Source organism: Peromyscus californicus, unplaced genomic scaffold (assembly GCF_007827085.1).
Source record: "Peromyscus californicus insignis strain IS unplaced genomic scaffold, ASM782708v3 Scaffold_16__1_contigs__length_79575227, whole genome shotgun sequence".
Taxonomy (NCBI): domain Eukaryota; kingdom Metazoa; phylum Chordata; class Mammalia; order Rodentia; family Cricetidae; genus Peromyscus; species Peromyscus californicus.
Window position 1 is genome coordinate 41,462,593 of NW_026294458.1, and position 19,437 is coordinate 41,482,029.

Here is a 19,437-nt window from a genome sequence, read left to right on the forward strand (position 1 = left end):
AAAAGAAAATGAACAAAGTATAAAATTTTATAAATAACAAGCAATCCTATTTAGAATGTTGCATATTTACAATTAATTCTGTAGACTTTCAGGTAGGCTTAAATTTTTTTTCCCTGAAATCAGCCCCTACTGTCTGAAATATATTTATTACACTCTAGTAAAATTATATGAAATTACAGTTTTAAAAATGAACAGTCTTATGACTGAATGAAAGATCACTGACTATATATAACCTTAATGTATTCTTAGGAAAGTATAAATCACCCCTATCACATGGTCAGTGAAATATGAGGCATTGTTACATCACATTATAATAGATACACATGCAAATCCTTAAATATTCATAGAAAAGAGGATGACTAGGAAATAGAGTTTATTAGTATTTAGAGCTTTAACCATTTTCTGGAGACACAATCACAGCATCAACAACATGTCTCTACAGTAACTGTAGTGACCACACATGCGCTTTCATTTGGCGAATGCCTTTGTGGTCCACCTAAGTGTAATTACTAGTGGAAAATGTGAGTATCATCCACCAAAAAGCAATCTGATCATAACCCAGGAGAAGGGAAATTAGGATCTCACTAATGAGACTGTAGTGCCTGCATTATTAGCACTTACCCTAGTAGATACTTACTACAATAAGATAGACATTCTCACATGCAGTTTTTATCATCTATTTTACACACACACACACACACACACACACACACACACACACACACACACACCTCTACTACCACCACCACTAACATCATTATTACCCAAACTAATAATTACAGCAACAGAAAATAAAACAATCCCTCAAACCCACCCTTCTGTGCTAATCCGTGGTGTGAACAATCTTTTTTGAGATCAGTTTCCCTGGACTGCTACCATTCCTTCTCTGCTGAGGAACTAATGAGGAGTATTTGATGGGAAAACAACATGGCTGTCTCTGTTTTAGGTGAGTATGTGTCTGGTTTGATTCTAGCGTGGTTTGACCCAAACACCGGGAAAAAACAAAAACAAAAACAAAAAGGACAGAATCAAAGCCACCAGGGCCGTCCTACGATTAGAAGATGATGCAGGATTGGCTTAGGTGTAAGGAGAAGGATGATGAATGCAGGTGGCTGACTTGTGAACTTCCTTCCAGCAAGGGCTGACATGCTGACTGCATGCAACAGGAATGTGATGTTAAACCTTGTGGGGAAGAGAAATATTTTGAGATGTTATGTGTTTGCCTTTCTCCATCCCCTTTCTTCTAACGAATCCACATTAATGGGTGACATTTTATATTAATGGAATTTTTTCCATATTTTTATTATGTTCATAACCAACTGCTTCATGATTCTACTGCCTTGACATCCATGCCATGGTGGACTATATCTCTCTGTAAACCACAAGGCAAAGACTCTCTTCTTTAAGTCACTCTTGTCCTGCATCTTCTCACTGTAATGAGAAAAGAAACTAATTCAGAAAACTGGTACTAGGTGGGGAATAGTTGCTGAGATAAACCTGACCATGTAGTTCAGAGGCCATTGGAACTGGTTTGCCATAGGAATCTGTAAGAATTTGGAGAGTGCTAGAATACAATAAACAGAACTTAATGGGCCACTCTTTTGGGGATTGGAAGACCAGAATGCCAAGAGCGATGCAGACAGTGGAAGCCTGGCATGATATTTCAGACTGGGACAAGGATTCTATCAAGAACTGGACTGGCAACTATTTGCTTTGTGGTCTGGTAAAGAATCCGGCTGCATACCGCCTGTGTCTTCACAACTTGAGTGAGATCAAGTTTGGAAACAATGGACTAATTTGTGAGACGGAAGAAACATCAGGACAGGGTAGCATTCAGGCTGTGTCACAATTGCTGATCATTGTTCTCATCCAGGTACCCAGTGAGAAAGAACAACAAACAGCAGAAACATGGAGGGGAGAGTGTGCAGAAAGGAGACTGAGTTTAAAGATACAGACAGGGTTGGTATGAAAACAGCTCTAATCTGTCATTGTTAATGCTATTAGCATCAACAAAGAGAAACCTAATCCTCTGGCCTGGGACAATAGTAAGATGTCCTGGAAGTAAGACTGTACCCATCAAAGTCCCCAGGTTGTGATTCATTTGAAATGAGACAGACTGAACAGAACCACCTGAGGAAATGTTTCTTCAGGCATGTAGTGGCCACTGAAACTATTCCAAAGGGGCCAAGTCTACACCTTGAGCTGGTAGTAGATCTAGGCAGTGTTGCCTAATAGTACTGGTTTTGCAGGCATGAAAGTTACAAGACTGTTGTGTGATATTTTTATTGCATGCTGACCATAAAGTTTGTTTTGAACCAGAGGGTGGAGCTAGCTACTAGCTGACCAAAATTAATCATAGAGGTTTTGGAGGACTGAGGACAGAGAGAGAGACAGGAAGTAGTAGGGCAGGCCTTAGAGAGGATCTCAGCCCTTTTGGATGGAGGAACAGAAGAGATAGGAAGTCACTGGACCCTTCACCACCACTTCTCTGATCATTCAGATTCTTACCCCTATATCTGACTCTCAATTTTTTTATTGATAAAGAAATAATTAGATAAATACAATGCAAGAGCAAGGGAGTTATGATAACTGTGTCAAGATTCTAGAATTCTTCTGTAGCTAGGCAATGTGTGGCAGGGTTGGAGTCTCTGCATGGATGCAGCTACCCAGGCTGGGGATGGGCAAAGGCAGGCTCCACACTACCTACCACCCATTTTATGGTGTTCCAAGACTCAGCTCCATTCATGTTATATGTAACTATGTTCTCCCTGGCATCTTGCAGCTGGCTTTCCAAGCCACCTGTCTTAAGAGGAGGAAGAGACATGTTACCCCATGCTTCACACACCAGCCCGACACTACAAAGAACTCTCATCACCCCCGCTTCCCTAAAGACTCTTTCTTCTTCAGGGCCAAACTGGTTCTTGAGGCAGAGACATGCTGACTCAGTGTAGAAATGTGGATTCCCAGTGATAAGAAAATGCAAGATCCTTTGATGAGGTAAGCTCAGATAAGATATTCTAAGTGGCCACAAGCTTCCACTATGAAGAGTGGAAGTGCGCTTGCTGATCACTAGACTAGTTCTGGATTCTGTGCTGGGGCCCTACTCACCTTACTGCCTCATCTCTGTTCTACTCTCCGAGGTGTCTGACTACCCTCAGGTATCTCACAGACTCCTCCTGGATTTCAGTTTTCTCACACAGTTATCCACAGTGCAATGGGTGACTGCTGGGTAACTCTAATCTGTTCTGTGAGGTCTCTACTTTGCTTTGTCATCAGCATACTGATTCTACCCCCCCCCCAAATGTCCTAAAAATTCTCTCTGATCTCATCCTTTACCATGAGTTGAAATAACAATCTTCAATTTTATTTTTATAATCATGCATAAATAACTGTTACCTCTTTGGGATTTGTTTCTACCCTCTATAGAGAGATAGAATTAGCTTAATCATGACTTTTATGCTTCTCTTTAGTCTCAAGATTCAAAGAAATGACTCATATCACCTAGTGTTTAAGTGTTGTGACAAACAGCAGAGACACGTCCAACCAAAACCTTCCAACAACAAAGCCTGCTGAGACATATGTTCACATTTTAAATGACTTCTTAGCATTTTAAATAATTTGATAGCAAAATTTGAAAGCCATTACATTTGATTCCTTTTATCTTAAAAAAAAATCTCAGATAAAACCCTATGAATCTATAATGAAAACTTTAACAAAGGAAAGAGCAGTTTTGCCTGTTTATATTTCTCACATTTTCAGCTTAGAGACTAGGTATGTGGAAAACAGAGGAGGCTTGGATAAGTGTAAAGTTGGAGATGACCCAAGGGAGCCTTGTGGAGCCATTTCTAGTCATTACTCAGGAGAGAGAGAGAGAGAGAGAGAGAGAGAGAGAGAGAGAGACAGAGACAGAGAGAGACAGAGAGAGAGACAGAGAGAGACAGAGAGAGACAGAGAGACAGACACAGAGAGACAGACAGAGACAGAGACAGAGAGAGTCCCGTTTTTCCCTGGTACCACTAATTTGAAAACAAGACAGTGTTGGTGAGTTCTAGGTAGAACTGAGGAGATCTCAGGCACTCTCTACTTCTGTTACTCTTACTACTATGCCGGGCATAAACATCTTAGGAGGAGAAACATTAATGCTGGCTTACAATTTTAGTCCTTGATGGCTTGGAAGGCATGGCAGAGCGATTACAGGAATTGGATCGTGGGATTAAGGCTGTTCATATAACAGTGGATCAGAAAGCACAGTATATGACAGGAAGCAAAGACCAGGCATCATCTTCAAAGACTGACCCCCATTGACCTACTTAGGGTTTCAAGCCACACTTCACTGAAGTTTCACAGTCTCTAAAAGAAAATGGCAATACCAGCTAGGGGGCATTCAAAATAGAAGGGTCTTTCGGATATGAAGTGTACCATTCTCTCTCTGACCTCCAAAGACTTGTGGCCATCATTTAATGCACAGTCCATTCAGCCCAACTTCAAGAGTCACCATGGTCTTAACTGTTCCTACATTGTTCAAAGGTCTAAGCCCTGGCTCTCTACTGAGGCTCAAGGCAGTCGCTCATCTAGGATTCTGTATCAAATAAAAACAGACAATGAAATGCTTCTAAACTACAAGGGCACAGAGGAAACAGTCCCATGCAAAAAGGAAGAAACAGGGACATAGAAACAAGGGTTGGGAACAATGCAAACCCAAACCCATCAGGGTAAATTTAATAGCATTCTATAACTCCATGTCCAGCCCTGGGGTCTATGGCATCATGATACGAGCTCCAATGGGTTTGGCGGACCAGTCCCCGTGGCTTTGATGTTTGTAGCCCATGTGGCCACTCTCTGGAACTTGCTCTATTTGGAGCTTGTACAATTATCAATGGCCACTCCATATCCTAAGTGCTATACTGTCTTGAAATTTCCTCTTCCTAGTTGAATTCAGCCTCACTCAAATTGTCACGACATCAGCAAAAGATTGGCCAATTCTTTGCCAGACTGTAACATGACTAGCCTCTAGTTTTATCCTAATCTTTAGAGATTTTTGTCCGAAAAATTATGAATATAGCCTTTATTATCTCCATTTTGTTTCAGCATTTTGGTTTTCTGAGCTCCCACTGGAATGACTATCAAATTCTACTTAAATCACGCTATGGCTTCTCCAGCCCACATCTCCAAATTTTTCCAAATTTGTCCTACACATCAGTTTCAAAGTCTTAGCCACATGGTCAGGATTAGTCATAGCAGTGACCCTAATTCTCTGGCACCAGCCATCTGTGTTGGTTAATTTCATTCCCTGGGGCCACAATACCTGACAACATAAAGAAGGGCAGGTTTATTTGGGTTCATAGCTTCAGAGAATTTCAGTTCATCATGGCAGGGAAGCCATGGAGGCCAGGGCACATGGGAGAGGTTGTTCACAGGGCAGCAGGCCAGGAAGCAGACAGCATGGGAGAACCAGGGGCTGACTATTGCTTTCAAGGGCTATCCCCAGCAATGTGTGTCTACCAACTAGGCCCCACCTCTCAAAGATTCCACAGACTCCAAACATATTACCATTGGCTGAGGAATGAGCACTCAAGACTTGAGTGTGTGAAGGACATTTTAGATACAAACCACAATACCCACTCTCCTCTTCCCTGGCCCCACTTCCGACCCCTCTGGGCAAGCCTCACCCATTCTGGCTCAGGATGATAAAGTGGACTGAAATGTATTTCAGTATCTCTTGAGTCAGACACTTCAAAGCTCCCATGGTTCCTGGAAACTCATCACATTAGCTATGGCTCTGCCAGGCTATCTGAGGAATGCTTGTCCTTCTTGGCTTTTTGTTCTGTGAAAAGCAGCCCTGCTTTCCCTTGTGGTTGCAAAGTTTACAGGCTCTTCTTTGTGGGACTGAATGCTCAACACTTAGGAAGGAGTCTGCAGGGTTACTTTATAATATGCACTGTGTAGAAATCAGAGAAGGTTCACGCAAAGTTTTTAATTAGACTCTGCTGTACTCCAAGACTATATTTTGAACATAAGAAGAAAATATTTATAAGGTTCAAGTTGTTATCATTAAAGTCATAGATATAAATAATTCTAGTGTTTTCTGAAGACTCTTCTATAGACTAGAAAAGGGCCTTCATTGTTGTTGTTGTTGTTTGTTTTTGAGACAAGGTTTCTCTGTGTAGCCCTGACTGTCCTGGAACTTGCTTTGTAGACCAGGCTGATCTCAAACTCACAGAGATCTGCCTGCCTCTGTCTTACCAAGTGCTAGGATTTAAAGGTGTGCACCACCACTGTCCGGCCCAGAAAATGTTCTCCATTCACTTGACCCCAGACCCATCCTTCATTTCTACCTCTTCTCCTACAGTGATTGTCTCAAGGATACATCTGGTCTTGCTGTCTGACCTCTGCCTTAATGCCTTTTGTAATGGATCCCACCCATTCACTTCTGAGTAAAGGATAAAGTCCAAAACAGCGTGCAAAGAACAGCCTCACCTCACCCCATTCACTTCCCACAACATTGATTACCACCACTCTGTGATTGTTGCAGCTGAGGCTCAGAACTCAAGTTTGTATAGGCTACACTACAAGAGAATCATCTTTTTTTTTGTCTACAAGGTGTTATTTATTATGTAACAATTAGTTCAGAGACAATTCCTTACACACATTACAGAAGATTCTGTTAGCTGATGTTAGAAGTGGTACAATCCAAACAATTTCCCAATAAACTATCATATCTTTGAGAACTCCTCCCCATCCCAACCCCCCCCCCCCCCAGACAGGGTTTCTCCTGTAACAGCCCTAGCTGTCCTGGAACCTGCTTTGTAGACCAGGCTGACCTCAAATTCATAGGGATCCACCTGCCTCTGACTCCCAAGTGCTGGGATTAAAGGTGTGTGCCACCAAACCCAACTTGAGGACTCTTTCTTATGGAGAGTATTTACAGCAACATGTGTCAAATTAGCATGGGTCAAAAGTAATAATGGCATAAACAATCTTTTCACAAGCCAGTTCTTATTTTCAACATACATTTGACCTGTTTAAATAACTGGTGTTTTATAAAAACCCAAAACATGAAAACTGATTTTATTGTCTCCATTGTTCTAATGCACTATGGGAAAAATTCACTAGGGCTTCCTCAGGGGAAAAGTGTTGTGCAGAATGAAGGATGGGTCCTGCTCTGAATAGAAAATGGGTCTCCCACTGTCTGGGAGACACCAAAGACCACAGGAGGCAGCAGGCTTTACCTGGGCCAGAGCTGAAGAAATGAAGACAGCTTTTAAAAGGAGCTTCTGGCTAAATTACAGTAGTACATCTTACTCATTCCTGGTACTAGAGATGGAACCCAGGGCCTGTGCCTACCAAGCATATACTCTATCAATATTTTAAATGGTAGAAGAAATCATGTATTTAAATTCTCTGTCACTGATGTTTTAATAAACTAGTATCAGACAGTGTTAACAGCATATATTCAATAGGGTTTTTTTTTTAAATCTTTCTCAAACAAAATGTGGTTATCTAAGTTTTGCTACTCATCAGTCATCTGTTTTGAACATAACTGTTCATTACTGGCTACAAAGTGTGTGTGTCTATAGGATGTAGTTATAAAGATACACATTGAACTGTGTTGCATGTGAAAATGAGTTCTAGTACTAAAGAGCTATACTGAATGAGGCCAACTTATACATACACACATTCACTCATATAAAAATATATGTGACTCTTACAGAACTCTCTATTACATATCTTTAAAATAGTTTTTTTTTTCTTCTAAGCATCTTTTTTGCCTGGCCATCAGCATCATAAGACTAGGGGGAATAAAACCTTTTAAAAACAAGTTTCTCAGCGTAAATTCACTACAAAGAAAAGCTCAGCCCACTTTTAAAGCAGCCGTTAGAAAATTTGTTCTAACATGTGAATACTTGTATTATATCAAACTGAATTTAAATAAATTCAACAGTTTCTCATTTCTTTCCCAGAAAATAAAACAGTATCTGTGCTACTTCATGGCTTCTCCTTCCTTCCAATTCCACGGGATACACAAGTCTCCATCCTGCATAACAGAATAAAAACGTGACACACAGAGGTGTATCCCCACGTAGATAAGGCAGTGACTGTTGTAGAAGTCTCTTACAGCAATCCACCATTTGTCCGCCAGAAATGTTGGGCTCTTTATGTAACTTCCCCAGAGAAAAATGTCTTCATGGAAGCCTGTATCAATTCATTTTCCATAACTCTTAACTCCTCCCTTCTTGCATGTTTTCTCGAGTCTGCTGGGCTTTGCCTCTCATAAATGACTGGAGGCTTGTCGGATCTGAGAGGGCTGGGATGTTAGAATGCCCAAGTTCATGCAAGCTTGGCTCATGCCTGTCACTGCTAAGGATCATGTGCAAGCCACTCGGACTCTGAGGGTGGGAAGGTGCCCTACGTTTCGGCAGCTGATTATAGAAGACGTCAAGGAGGGAGTAGTACTCATCAGTTGTGAGTGCTGGCTGCAACTCCTCGGTATAAACTACTCGCATGCCCCCCTAGAAGGTTGCTTATCTGGTCTTCTAAGGCTGACATTCTCCTCTGAAGGTCAAAATTGTTAGACCCCCAAAATCTTGGGTCTCAAGTGGGCGCCCCAAGAACCCAGACTCCGGTCCAGTTGATGCAATAGCAAGAGGTGCTTATTAATGCGGCTGTACAATCGGGCAAACTCAGCTCCAGAGAGCAAGAGTCGCATCGTACTGTAGTCACATAGGTACTTTTAAAGGAAAAACCCACAAAAGCCACAAGATTACAATTCCCATACAATTTCGTTTCAATTGATTTATGTCTAGAGGCTAATTTCACAAGATCATGGTCTGATCACAGAGTGGGTACAGTCACGTCCGCATGTACATTCTTCCCGAAACCTCAAGGGGGGTATCAGGGCGGGAGTGTCCACTCTTGAGACATGTTCAAGGTCTTCGTCAGGGTCCTTGAACCCTATAAAGGAATAATAGGACCTATGCCATTTGATGGGTCTGTCAGGCATCCCTATAGCTTCCTTGAGAGGCTGGGAATGCACACTAGTGTTCAAGCTTTGGATGTGTTCAAAAGACAAACTGCAGGAGTTGAGAATATACAATACTGTGCTTAGCGGATCGCTGGTGTGCAAAGTAAATTTGATTGCTCAAAATCCTGAAGTACTGACAGGCTCCTGGCCTTCAGAAGAGTTCTGAGCTGTTTTTTTCTCTTATATAAAATGTAAGCTGAGTTGGTTTCAGAGACTTGAAGCCTGGTTTCTGGAGATTTTCTAAGTAGACACTTAATCTCTCTCTCTCTCTCTCTCTCTCTCTCTCTCTCTCTCTCTCTCTCTCTAATGCTGAATGCCATTTATTGAAGGAGGGAAGAGGTCTTAAATACAGGCTCACAGCACAACGGGAGAACCCCGGAGGGCAGAAGTTCACTCCAATGTTTTACAATCTTGCATCTAAGCTGTTAACATCCATTATGCCGGATACACAGACAAGGAACTTCCCTTAGGCATGCCAGTGGAACCCGGCAGGGAATTAGCATAGGAAGGATATCAAGGTCAAGGTCAGCAGGCAAGACAACAGTTACCCAAAACGGGGGGGGCGGGGGGGGGGGGCCCTTTTACTAAAAAATGAGCTTGTGACTTAGGTTGTGTGGGACGTCAGCAGGTCACCTTACCTGTCATGGAGATGCCTGCCCAGGTCACACAGGTGCTCTGTCTTAGGTTGGTGAGCGCCCCCCCAGGCATTACCCATCTCTGAATACTCATCATACAGGCTCAATCATGTGTGAGCTGCAGAATTAACTGCTGCCAAAGATCTCAAAGTGGCGCTGGGCTTGCAATCTGTGTGTTTGACACAGAAAAGACCAACAGAAGTCCTAACCCACCCATAGCCAGTAGGCTAAAGGCAACTGAGTAGACACTTAATCTCTTAAGAGAATTTTCATTGATTTCTCTTTCCCTGGGGTGCTGTCCAAAGAAATCTGGATGAACTGTAAAGTAGAAAGGCCTCAAGGCATTGATGGCTTCTGCTCCTGATAGAGCTCAAGAGTAGTGAAGCCAATGAGGGAAGATCTTCTTCAGGCAGAACCTCTTCAAAGGCTTCAGGTGGCAAAACATTTCTGAATATGCACGCCAACTTCCAAGCATCCATTAACTGCCTATATACAGGCCTTGGTGCTGCTCCAGGGTCCAATTAAACCCACTGAATTTAATTCATCCAGTTGAGTGTCTACCTGCGGGGTTCTGAAAGGAGCTTCAGGAGACACAGCCTGCGCTCCTGCGCTGACTATGTCTGAGTGAGAATCATCCTCTTTATTTTTTAAAAATAATCTTGTGCCCCGTGGTTCACAGAGAAAGTCAGCAAACACCTTTATGAAAACAATACTCCTGATGCTATATCAACAATTGCTCTATATTTGTGTTTTAAATTTCAAGACGTCGGTGACAACTGCTTTAAGAGGTGGGTTCTATTTCTAACCTTTCTGATGGGTCAGGAAACCAAAACAAACATTGCCCAAGTTCATGAATGACAAAGTCAGGTTCCAAAGCCCGATGTTTAAGCTCCATGGGCTGTCCTCTTAATCATGCGTTTGTGTACCCTTCACTAAAGTGCAGATTCACAGGCCCGTCCACAACCAGAGTTTAACCAGTGTTAAACATTTGAGAACTACCAATAGACGAGCGCCCTCTAGTGGCTATACTCGACTGTTACACCATTCTCAATGAATGAGGTTTAAAAACTTTTTTTTTTTGAGATTACAATATTTACATTCTCCGATGTTTTACAGTCTTGCATCTAAGCTGTTTAGTGAGTTGTTCTCCCAAATATAATTTCTAAATAAATAGTTCCATTATCAGTATCTGTGGATTATCTGCAATACCCAACCCCAATCTCTTGAAGTCCCCTTCTCTCTCCTCCTTTCAAGTCCTCCGATGTATGAACCAGACTTTGTGATGCTCATGTATCCTACAGGCGAAGCAGGATAAATTATTTTCATTACGATGACTCTTTAATGACCTTCAATTTGGCTTTGTCACTAGTGTATGAATAGTACCAGATGGCTCTCATTAGCACCCATTTAGTTCCAGAAATTAAATTTCATTAAAAATTTAAATTACATGCTGTGTGTCTATGTGTTTGTTCATTTATTTATGCTTGTATGCATATGTGTGTGTACATATCAAAGCACCTGAGGAGGTCAAAAGCCAACTTTTGCTGGTCAGTTCTCTCCTTAAGCTATGTGGGTCTCAAGGATCAAAATTAGGTCATTCATCAGATTTGAGGCAAGCACCTTTGCGCACTGAACCATCTCTCCAGCTCAAAATTCAGCTTTATTTCTGGAAGTCCACATCCCAACTGACAAGAGGGAAGCACTGTGCCAGTGGCAGATTTCACTCATCGCGGCTGCAGGGGCTTCCCTGCCATCAGTTACCTTCAGTAGGGCCTGCTCAGTTTATTTCACAACATGAATAATTTTAGATTCGTGTCCCTCATTTTCCCTCTTGTCCTCTTTAGATGAAAGTTGGAAGGATGAGAATCCATTAACTATTTATTATACTATATATGTTATACACATTTAGTAATGATATGTGTATAGATCTCCCCCATTTCCTGGGTAAATAACTGGATTGTTATTTATCCCCAAACAGAAACTGCTAGGTAACACTTGTCAGGCTGGAGCCAAGTGTCTATAAGTCCAAAGTCCCTAAGGTTAGAGGATCAAACAACGATGACGTTTGTTCTTTCTGAGGCAACTGTCAACAGGCAGCCGTCTGGGGGTGCAGAATGCTGCGCTAGTTCTTTGCTCAGACCACACATTGAAAAGTAGAATGAACTCAGAGCAGCTTGTCTGGTCCCCACCCTTACATCTGTATCCTGGTCATAGAAGAACACCTCCTTTCATTTAGTGGCCAAATCCAGAGGTGGCACACAGATGTCTTCACATCCCACTGTCTGTAATTTGGTCAGAAACTTTAAGAGATTGGGGTTGGGTATTGCAGATAATCCACAGATACTGATAATGGAACTATTTATTTAGAAATTATATTGGGAAGAACAACTCACTAAACAGAATAAGGCAAAATGGTCACAGAGTCCTGGAAGGCTGATGTCCTGTTCCACGCTGCGCCTGCTGCCTGAGTTAGTCTGCACCATCCAAGCCCAGGAGGGAGAGAAGAGTGCAAGGCATACATGCCCCACAGGTCTTAAACTAGCCTCGAGGCCACGCCCTAGGGGCTGGAACCTCAAGGTCATAGGTTGAACAGGTGCCCACTACAGTTCTTAAGAGGAAGCTATGTGTCTATTTAAACCTGGAGTGCTGTTATTAGAGGAAGTGAAAAAAATGAAATGGATTTTTGGTGGGAAAATAGCTCTTTTGCTCACAGGATACTTCATTTGGACAACTTTATATATATATTTTTTCAAGTGCTGATTTTTCACAGAAATTATGACAAAAATGTCCTGTGTTTCAACAAGTCTAGTTAATGAGATGTTACAGTTCTTGCAGAGGTGCTGCTGGTTCTGTTGAAATCCATGTTGTCTTCATGGGCCTTCTGGCTGGGGACTTCAGTATATGAACCAAGGCAATTAGTTGGGAAGTAGTTGCTGGCGGTCCCTAAACTGCTCTCTCCAGCGTGCACAGATTACAGCTAGTTACCCTGCTTGCGTTAAGTTATTTCCAGTTCCCCAACCACACAATTCAAATGTTAGTGAGCAGCTTTGGCTTACTGTGTCAAGTACAAACTTTAAGTTACCTCTTTGGCTCACAAATCATGAGGTAAATAGCAGTGTTCTTAGTGGTCACTGATCAATCGTGTTACTTTCTGAGCCTGCTTCATAGATGTTCAGGGTGCTATTTGTATAGCTAATGCTGTTTCCTTGTCTCCCGGAGGTAGACCTGTGTGACATTTTATAAAAATGAATGATTGAAAAAGGGAATTATTTAACAAGGGAGAAAGTGAAGGAAGGAAAGAGAAAGTGAGTGGTAACCATGGAAGTGAGGGTCTGGCCAAACTTAAGTGGAATTACAGGAGAAATTACTGACCCAGGGAATGACACTGTTCTCATTTTGAGGCACCTATATGAGATGGAGAAAATTATTAGTCAAAGTTTGTTAGGACTACCTGTGTGTATTTATTAAGAGAGAGGAAGCTGGGTGGTGGTGGTGCATACCCTTAATCCCAGCACTGGGGAGGCAGAGGCAGGCAGATCTTTCTGAGTTCGAGGCCAACCTAGCCTACAGATGCAGGGAAACAGTGTCTTGAAAAACCGAAAGAGAGAGAGAGAGAGGGAGAGAGAGGGAGAGAGAGGGAGAGAGAGAGAGAGAGAGAGAGAGAGAGAGAGAGAGAGAGAGAGAGAGAGAGAAGAAGAAGAAGAAGAAGAAGAAGAAGAAGAAGGAGGAGGAGGAGGAGGAACAGGAGGAGGAGGAGGAGGAGGGGGAGGAGGAGGAGGAGAGAGAAGCATGCATGTGAGCGTGCTTATGTTTCAAGGATGTTTGAGTCTGTCTAAGCTCAAATCTGTAGCTCATCCATTACTCTATTTGAGTCTTCAACTGATTGACTTAGGTTTGCACATATCTTGGAAGGTAGACTGTCCACCCACACAAATTTCAGTTTCATGTGAAACTACCCTTACATGAACATACAGAAAAATGTTTGACAAAATATCTAGGAAATGTGGCCCAGCATATGAAAAGTAAAACTTATAGAAGCAGTTAGTGAGATTGTTCAGCAGGTAAAGGTATTTGCTACCAAGCCTGGTGACTTGAATTCAGTCCTTTGGTCCCACGTGGTAGAAGGAGAGAGCACTGATTGCCATCTCACCTCCACAGGTAATAAAAATTGTTAAAAAAAAAAAAGAACTTACAGACATCAAACTATTTAATACACACAAAGAACCTGTTAGAGTTGAACCAAGATGATCCAGAGGAAGTAAAGTGGGTTGGAAAGAAAAACAAGCTGACCAACCACCACCACCACCACCACCACCACCACCAACAACAACAACCCAACAACACTAAAGGCACTACTGGAATATTTCAAAAGACTGAAAGCCCAATATATGTAATATCTTAAGCTGGTCCAGAATAGAGACAAGTGTGACAATTTAGCAAGGCCCAGGAAAGGCTCCTCCTCTAGGCCATAGTATATACAATAAGAGCAAGGAGGTGAGCATGCTCAACCTATTCTCCAAAAGTACAAAGAAGCAAAACATTCCACGTCTCAACATCACCAGTGTTTTAAATTACTAAGTGGTTAATACCTCAGATATTCTTTTATTTATAATTTATTATCACTTAGATTTTATGTGTTGACAAAAATACTAATGAGCCCAGAAAGACCCAACATTTTCTATTTATTATTAAGAATGACATACTGCCTTTAGCCTGAGGGCCATTTTTATTGTCCTGCAGCACCATGCAGAGTGAGGTCTGCAGGTGGAGTAATTCATCTGAAGCCCCGATCTCATGGCTCCGACAGAGTTTCTACTTCAGTGTTGAGTGGGCCAATAGCGTCTCTGTTTCCTGAAGCTCTTGGCTTAAAGGCAGTCAAGGACTTTCTAGATTCCAGAACTTTCTTCTATTGGGCACTTGTACTCTATTGATCAGACAGTAGCACTTAAAAAGCAAAACAAAACAAAGGTTTTTTTTTTTGAGACAGGGTTTCTCTGTGTAGTTTTGGTGCCTGTCCTGGAACTCGCTCTGTAGATCAGGTTAGCCTCGAACTCACAGAGATTCGCCTGGCTCTGCCTCCCGAGTGCTGGGATTAAAGGTGTGCGCCACCACAGCCGGGCCTGATTCTCTCTTCTTTCTGCCATCTTACCCACTGCTTCAGTGACACTGCATCAGAGGCCTGAAGGCTTCTGGTTTCCTTTGTCCCTTGATAAGCTTCGGTGCTCTTCTTCTTGACTTTGAACCCCATGCTCTAAACGGGTTTCTGTGTGAACCTTCTTCAGCACCATAGGCTGCTCACCTGTCCTTAGCCCTCGACCCCTTGGAGGTCCTCGTCTTCGTTTATACAGCAACCCACCTGCAGCAAAAAGCCTTTCAAATGCGGTTTTCCCTCTCTGCTTTCATCCAAAGGCTCTTCACTTCTCAGAAGCAGGTTCCAAGAATGGGGTAAAAACATTACTCTAGGTAGATGCAGAGAACAAAGAGAACTGATTTGCCATCCAAATCTAAAGTGATGCCAGTCTGGTTTAAGATAAAACCTCTTAAATGTGTATTTTCCAAGAGTGATCCCTCCTACCAGATGGGACGAATGTTTGGGGATCTGGGCGGAAGCAGAGTGAGTACCTTTTCTTGACTAAGTATTGCTGTGGATGATTGTTTGATAAATAAAACACTGGTTGGCCAGTAGCCAGCCAGGAAGTATAGGCAGGACTAGCAGAGAGGAGAAAAGGAAAGGACAGGAAGGCAGGAAGGGGAGACACCAGCTGCATCCAGGGAGCATCATGTAGAGGCAACAGGTAAAGCCACGGAACACGTGGTGACATATAGATTAACAAAATTGGGCTTAGTATAAGAGTAAGAGCTAGACAATGGTAGGCCTGAGCTAATGGCCGAGCAGTTTAAATAATATAAGAGTCGGTGTGTTTATTTTATAAGTGGGATCTGAGACTGACTAGGCTTGGCGGGAGCTGGAGAGAAACTCTCCAGTTACAAAGTATCTTTGGTTGTGAGTGCCGTGAAGACAGGAAGGAAGTGAAGAGAGGAGCACATAAGCAATGTTGAATTTCTTTCTCATTATATATGATGAAGGCTCCTCACAAGGTATCCAAGACTCACTATTCCTTGACTGCTTAAAACAAAGCACATGCACACATATACCGTTACTTTGTCCCCAAGGTCTTTCTTCTCAAAAGACCCAGACTGCTCTTTGGCTCCCGACATGAGCATGGTTGATATGGAATGAGAATGGCATTGATACTGAAAGGGTCTGATGGTCACACAGCCCTAAACCCTAGCAAATGTAACACTTTCAGTTCTTTGGCTAACTAGGAAGAAATAACTATACTGTCAGTTGAATGTATTAAATACTTGCCTCCTGCCCCTCACTGTTCATAAATGACTGGCTCTGTGCTTGCTAGTTCTGAATTACCTTTTAAAAAAAACATAAACAAACAAACAAACAAAAACCCCAAGCAACCTTGAGACATAGTGAAGTTCTCCAGAATCAACTTCAATACTTTGTTTTAAAAATTATTTGAGTGCTATTTCTACCTACCTGTGTGAACAGCCAATTAAAATTACTTTAAAGAAAGAGCAAGTCAACCACACTAAATTACACTGCATACTTAATATATAGGGTTGTTGTAGGCTAGACTGGTCTCAAACTTACAGTAATCCTCCTGCTTCAGCATCACTTGTGTTGGCATAACAGATATATTGACTTAAGGCAATTCCTTACTGATCTCTTAAGATTAAGAAAAGTCTGTACGAAGATGAAAAATTCAAAATGTAAATCCTAGGGCAAAATATTAAAATCTCAAAAACTTTACTTCTTTGTTAATTTCATTTTCCTCACAACCCCATGAGAATTCCTAAGTTGGTAGGAAGCATGCCAGGGCCATGTTTAGCAATACCTTGTTACTAATTAGCCTGTGTTTCTCTATCTGTTTGAAAGCAATGGAACAGAGTTGGTTTGATAAGACATGACTCATGTTTGGATATCACAGAGAATTGATAAACAGTGTAATTTAGGGAAGATGCTTGGAAATTGTGTATGTGCATGTTTGAGGTGTGCATATGCAAATGTATGTGCATGTGTATATGTGTGTATGTGCCTATTTGTGAGCGTGTGTGTGTGTGTGTGTGTGTGTGTGTGTGTGTGTGTGTGTGTGTGTTTCTAGAAGGCAGATGAGCTACCAGAGGAATGAAGTGGTGTAGCTAGAGTTTTCCTGCCTGGCCCACAGTCAGGACAAATCTCTCTCACCTGCCAGTCCCACAGCCATCAGACCCAACCAAGTAAACACAGAGACTTATATTGGTTACAAACTGTATGGCCGTGGCAGGCTTCTTGCTAACTGTTCTTACAGCTTAAATTAATCCATTTCCATTAATCTATACCTTGCCACATGGCTCGTGGCTTACCGGCATCTTCACATGCTGTTTGTCATCCTGGTGGCTGGCAGTGTCTCTCTGACTCAGCCTTCCACTTCCCAGCTTTATTCTCCTCCTTGTCCCGCCTATACTTCCTACCTAGCCAATGGCCAATCAGTGTTTTATTTATTGACTAATCAGCAACACATTTGACATACAGACCATCCCACAGCAAAGTGGTTTCCTCAAACTCTCCCTAAACAGAGAAAATAATATACTAATAAAATTAGTTATTTTTAACTGAGGAAGGATCAAACTCATAAAGATTCTGAGAAGCATGTGGAGTTTGGAGACTGACAGTTGTTATCTCTGTATCTGCATAAGGCTAATCAGAATTTCCTGGCTAGTGGGGTCATATAGAAAATAAAATTATATTGCACTGCAGAGCATCAAATTCAGATGCAGATAAATACCCCTACTGCATAGCTTTTGTTTACAACTTAATTTGTCCCCACTAGTTTCTGATACATGAAATTGCTTATAGAGGGAATATTTTATTTCTATGTCATAGACCAACAAATAGGATTTGGGAGTAATTTGAGCCCCCAGGAGGATGATTTCTTTTTTGTTGGTACCTCTTTTTTTTTTTTTTTTTTTTTTTTTTTAAGATAGGGTCTCACTATGTACACAAGGCTGGTTTCAAACTCACAGAGATCCACCTGCCTTTATATCCCAAGGGCTGGGATTAAAGACGAGAACCACTATGCCCGGCTAAAAGGATGATTTTTTTCTCATACAAATCAGGCTATTTAAGGATTCCATTAAATATGAACATTAAAATTGAATGTGAGGACTGTGCTGGAAGCCAGAGAGGGGAGGAAAGAGACATCCAAACAGAAAGACTAAAGATGGGGAGAAGGCTGGAAACCAGTACACAATTTGTTCAGGACCAACGTATTTTGCTGGACAAGTCTCATTTGGCTTATTTTTTTTTATTAACTTCGCATTAGCAGAATGGGGAGCATACATGGAGGAATTTCTCACAGAGAAATTGCTAGAGAGATTGCTTTTTATTAATGAGGTTCATTTATCATCAGCGGGCCCCGCCAGACCCATCACAGGCATTCACAGATGGCCAACAACCTTCCAAGAGATAATGCTTATCTTTGCTTCTCTTCCAAGCTGGTCTCCAGGCTGGGCACACTACAGCTAAAAGTTAAGGGTTTTTCTTCTCGGAAGGTTTTATCACTTCTCTGTGAGGTCATTGGCCTGCCATTCTCTTAGCTGCCAGGGAAGCCCGTGGTTCCAGGCGGCACCAGGAAGCATGCGGTGCCAGGGCGTTTGCATGAGAAGCAGCGGAGTGAACAGACTAGTTTGAACCACACCTACTGAGCGTCTATTACTGCTCTAGCCAGAAAGGAAAGCTTGTGGGGAAATAACCATTGGCCTAGATTATTATTTGCTAGTAGAAATTAAAATCACCCCGGATAGTAAAAGGGCAAATGAGCCCTTCCGATATTATAAAACATGTTGACGTTAACATCTGTGTCTAGGCACCGTCTGGCTTGGCACAAGCCGCTGACTATTCAATCTGCGAATATTTTCAAAGCTTAGGGCTGTGGAGAGAAGAGAGATCCGGGAGAGTAAACTGAAGTGTGCATGTTTTCCCTAGGATTTACTAAGGAGCCCACTATTTACTTACAGTCTTTCCAGAACTCTTTGGGTAAACTTATCGCTTACCCAAAAAGGACGAAGGGGCACCCCCCAGATCCATAGCCAGGACTAGTCTGCAACCTCTGTTTGATATTTTAAGACAGGGGTGTCTCTGTGTCTGATTTCTGCCCGTTTGTCCTCAGCCTTCCAGCCCCCCACCTTTGGGTGAGTTAGCAGGGTAGGTGGTGTATGTGACGAAACGGCACTTTTTTTTTATTAAGAAATTTTTTATTCATTTTACATACCAACCACAGATTTCCCTCTCTTCCCTCCTCCTGCCCCTCAGCCTTCCGCCCCCAACGGATCCCCCATTCCCTCCTCCTATAAGGTAAGGCATCGCAGAGCCTGGAACATTTAGTTGAAGTAGGTCCTAGCCCCGCCCCCTGCATCAAGGCTGTACAAGGTGTCCCAACATAGGTAGTGGGCTCTAAAAAACCAGCTCATGCACCAAGGATGGATCCTGATCCTGCTGCCAGGGGACCCCTTAAGCAGATCAAGCTACACAACTGTGTCGCTGATGCAGAGGGTAAAGGGCCCCTCTTATCGGTTCTAGCACCTCCACAGACGTTCACGTACTTGCGGTAGGACCCACCTCAGTGGGCGGGGTGGAGTCTTATCTTCCAGTCCTGGAGCAGTCAGGCGGGTGCAGGTGGCGATAGGACAGGACTACAGTTCCCAGCATCCTCCACTCCCGCCTGC

The 19,437-nt window shown here is 42.4% G+C and overlaps 1 long non-coding RNA gene and 1 pseudogene across 1 annotated transcript; both read right to left on the reverse strand.

Annotated features, from left to right (window-relative positions):
- Nucleotides 1-7,950: 7,950 nt before the first annotated feature.
- Nucleotides 7,951-10,201, reverse strand: LOC128112130 (T-cell activation inhibitor, mitochondrial-like; annotated as a pseudogene).
- A 4,121-nt stretch (nt 10,202-14,322) lies between these two features.
- On the reverse strand, nt 14,323-19,428 carry LOC128112133 (uncharacterized). The gene is made up of 2 exons (XR_008218855.1): nt 19,315-19,428; nt 14,323-15,116 (listed from the first exon to the last, which is right to left on the reverse strand). It is a non-coding gene; the product is annotated as an uncharacterized LOC128112133 (long non-coding RNA).
- Nucleotides 19,429-19,437: the final 9 nt, after the last annotated feature.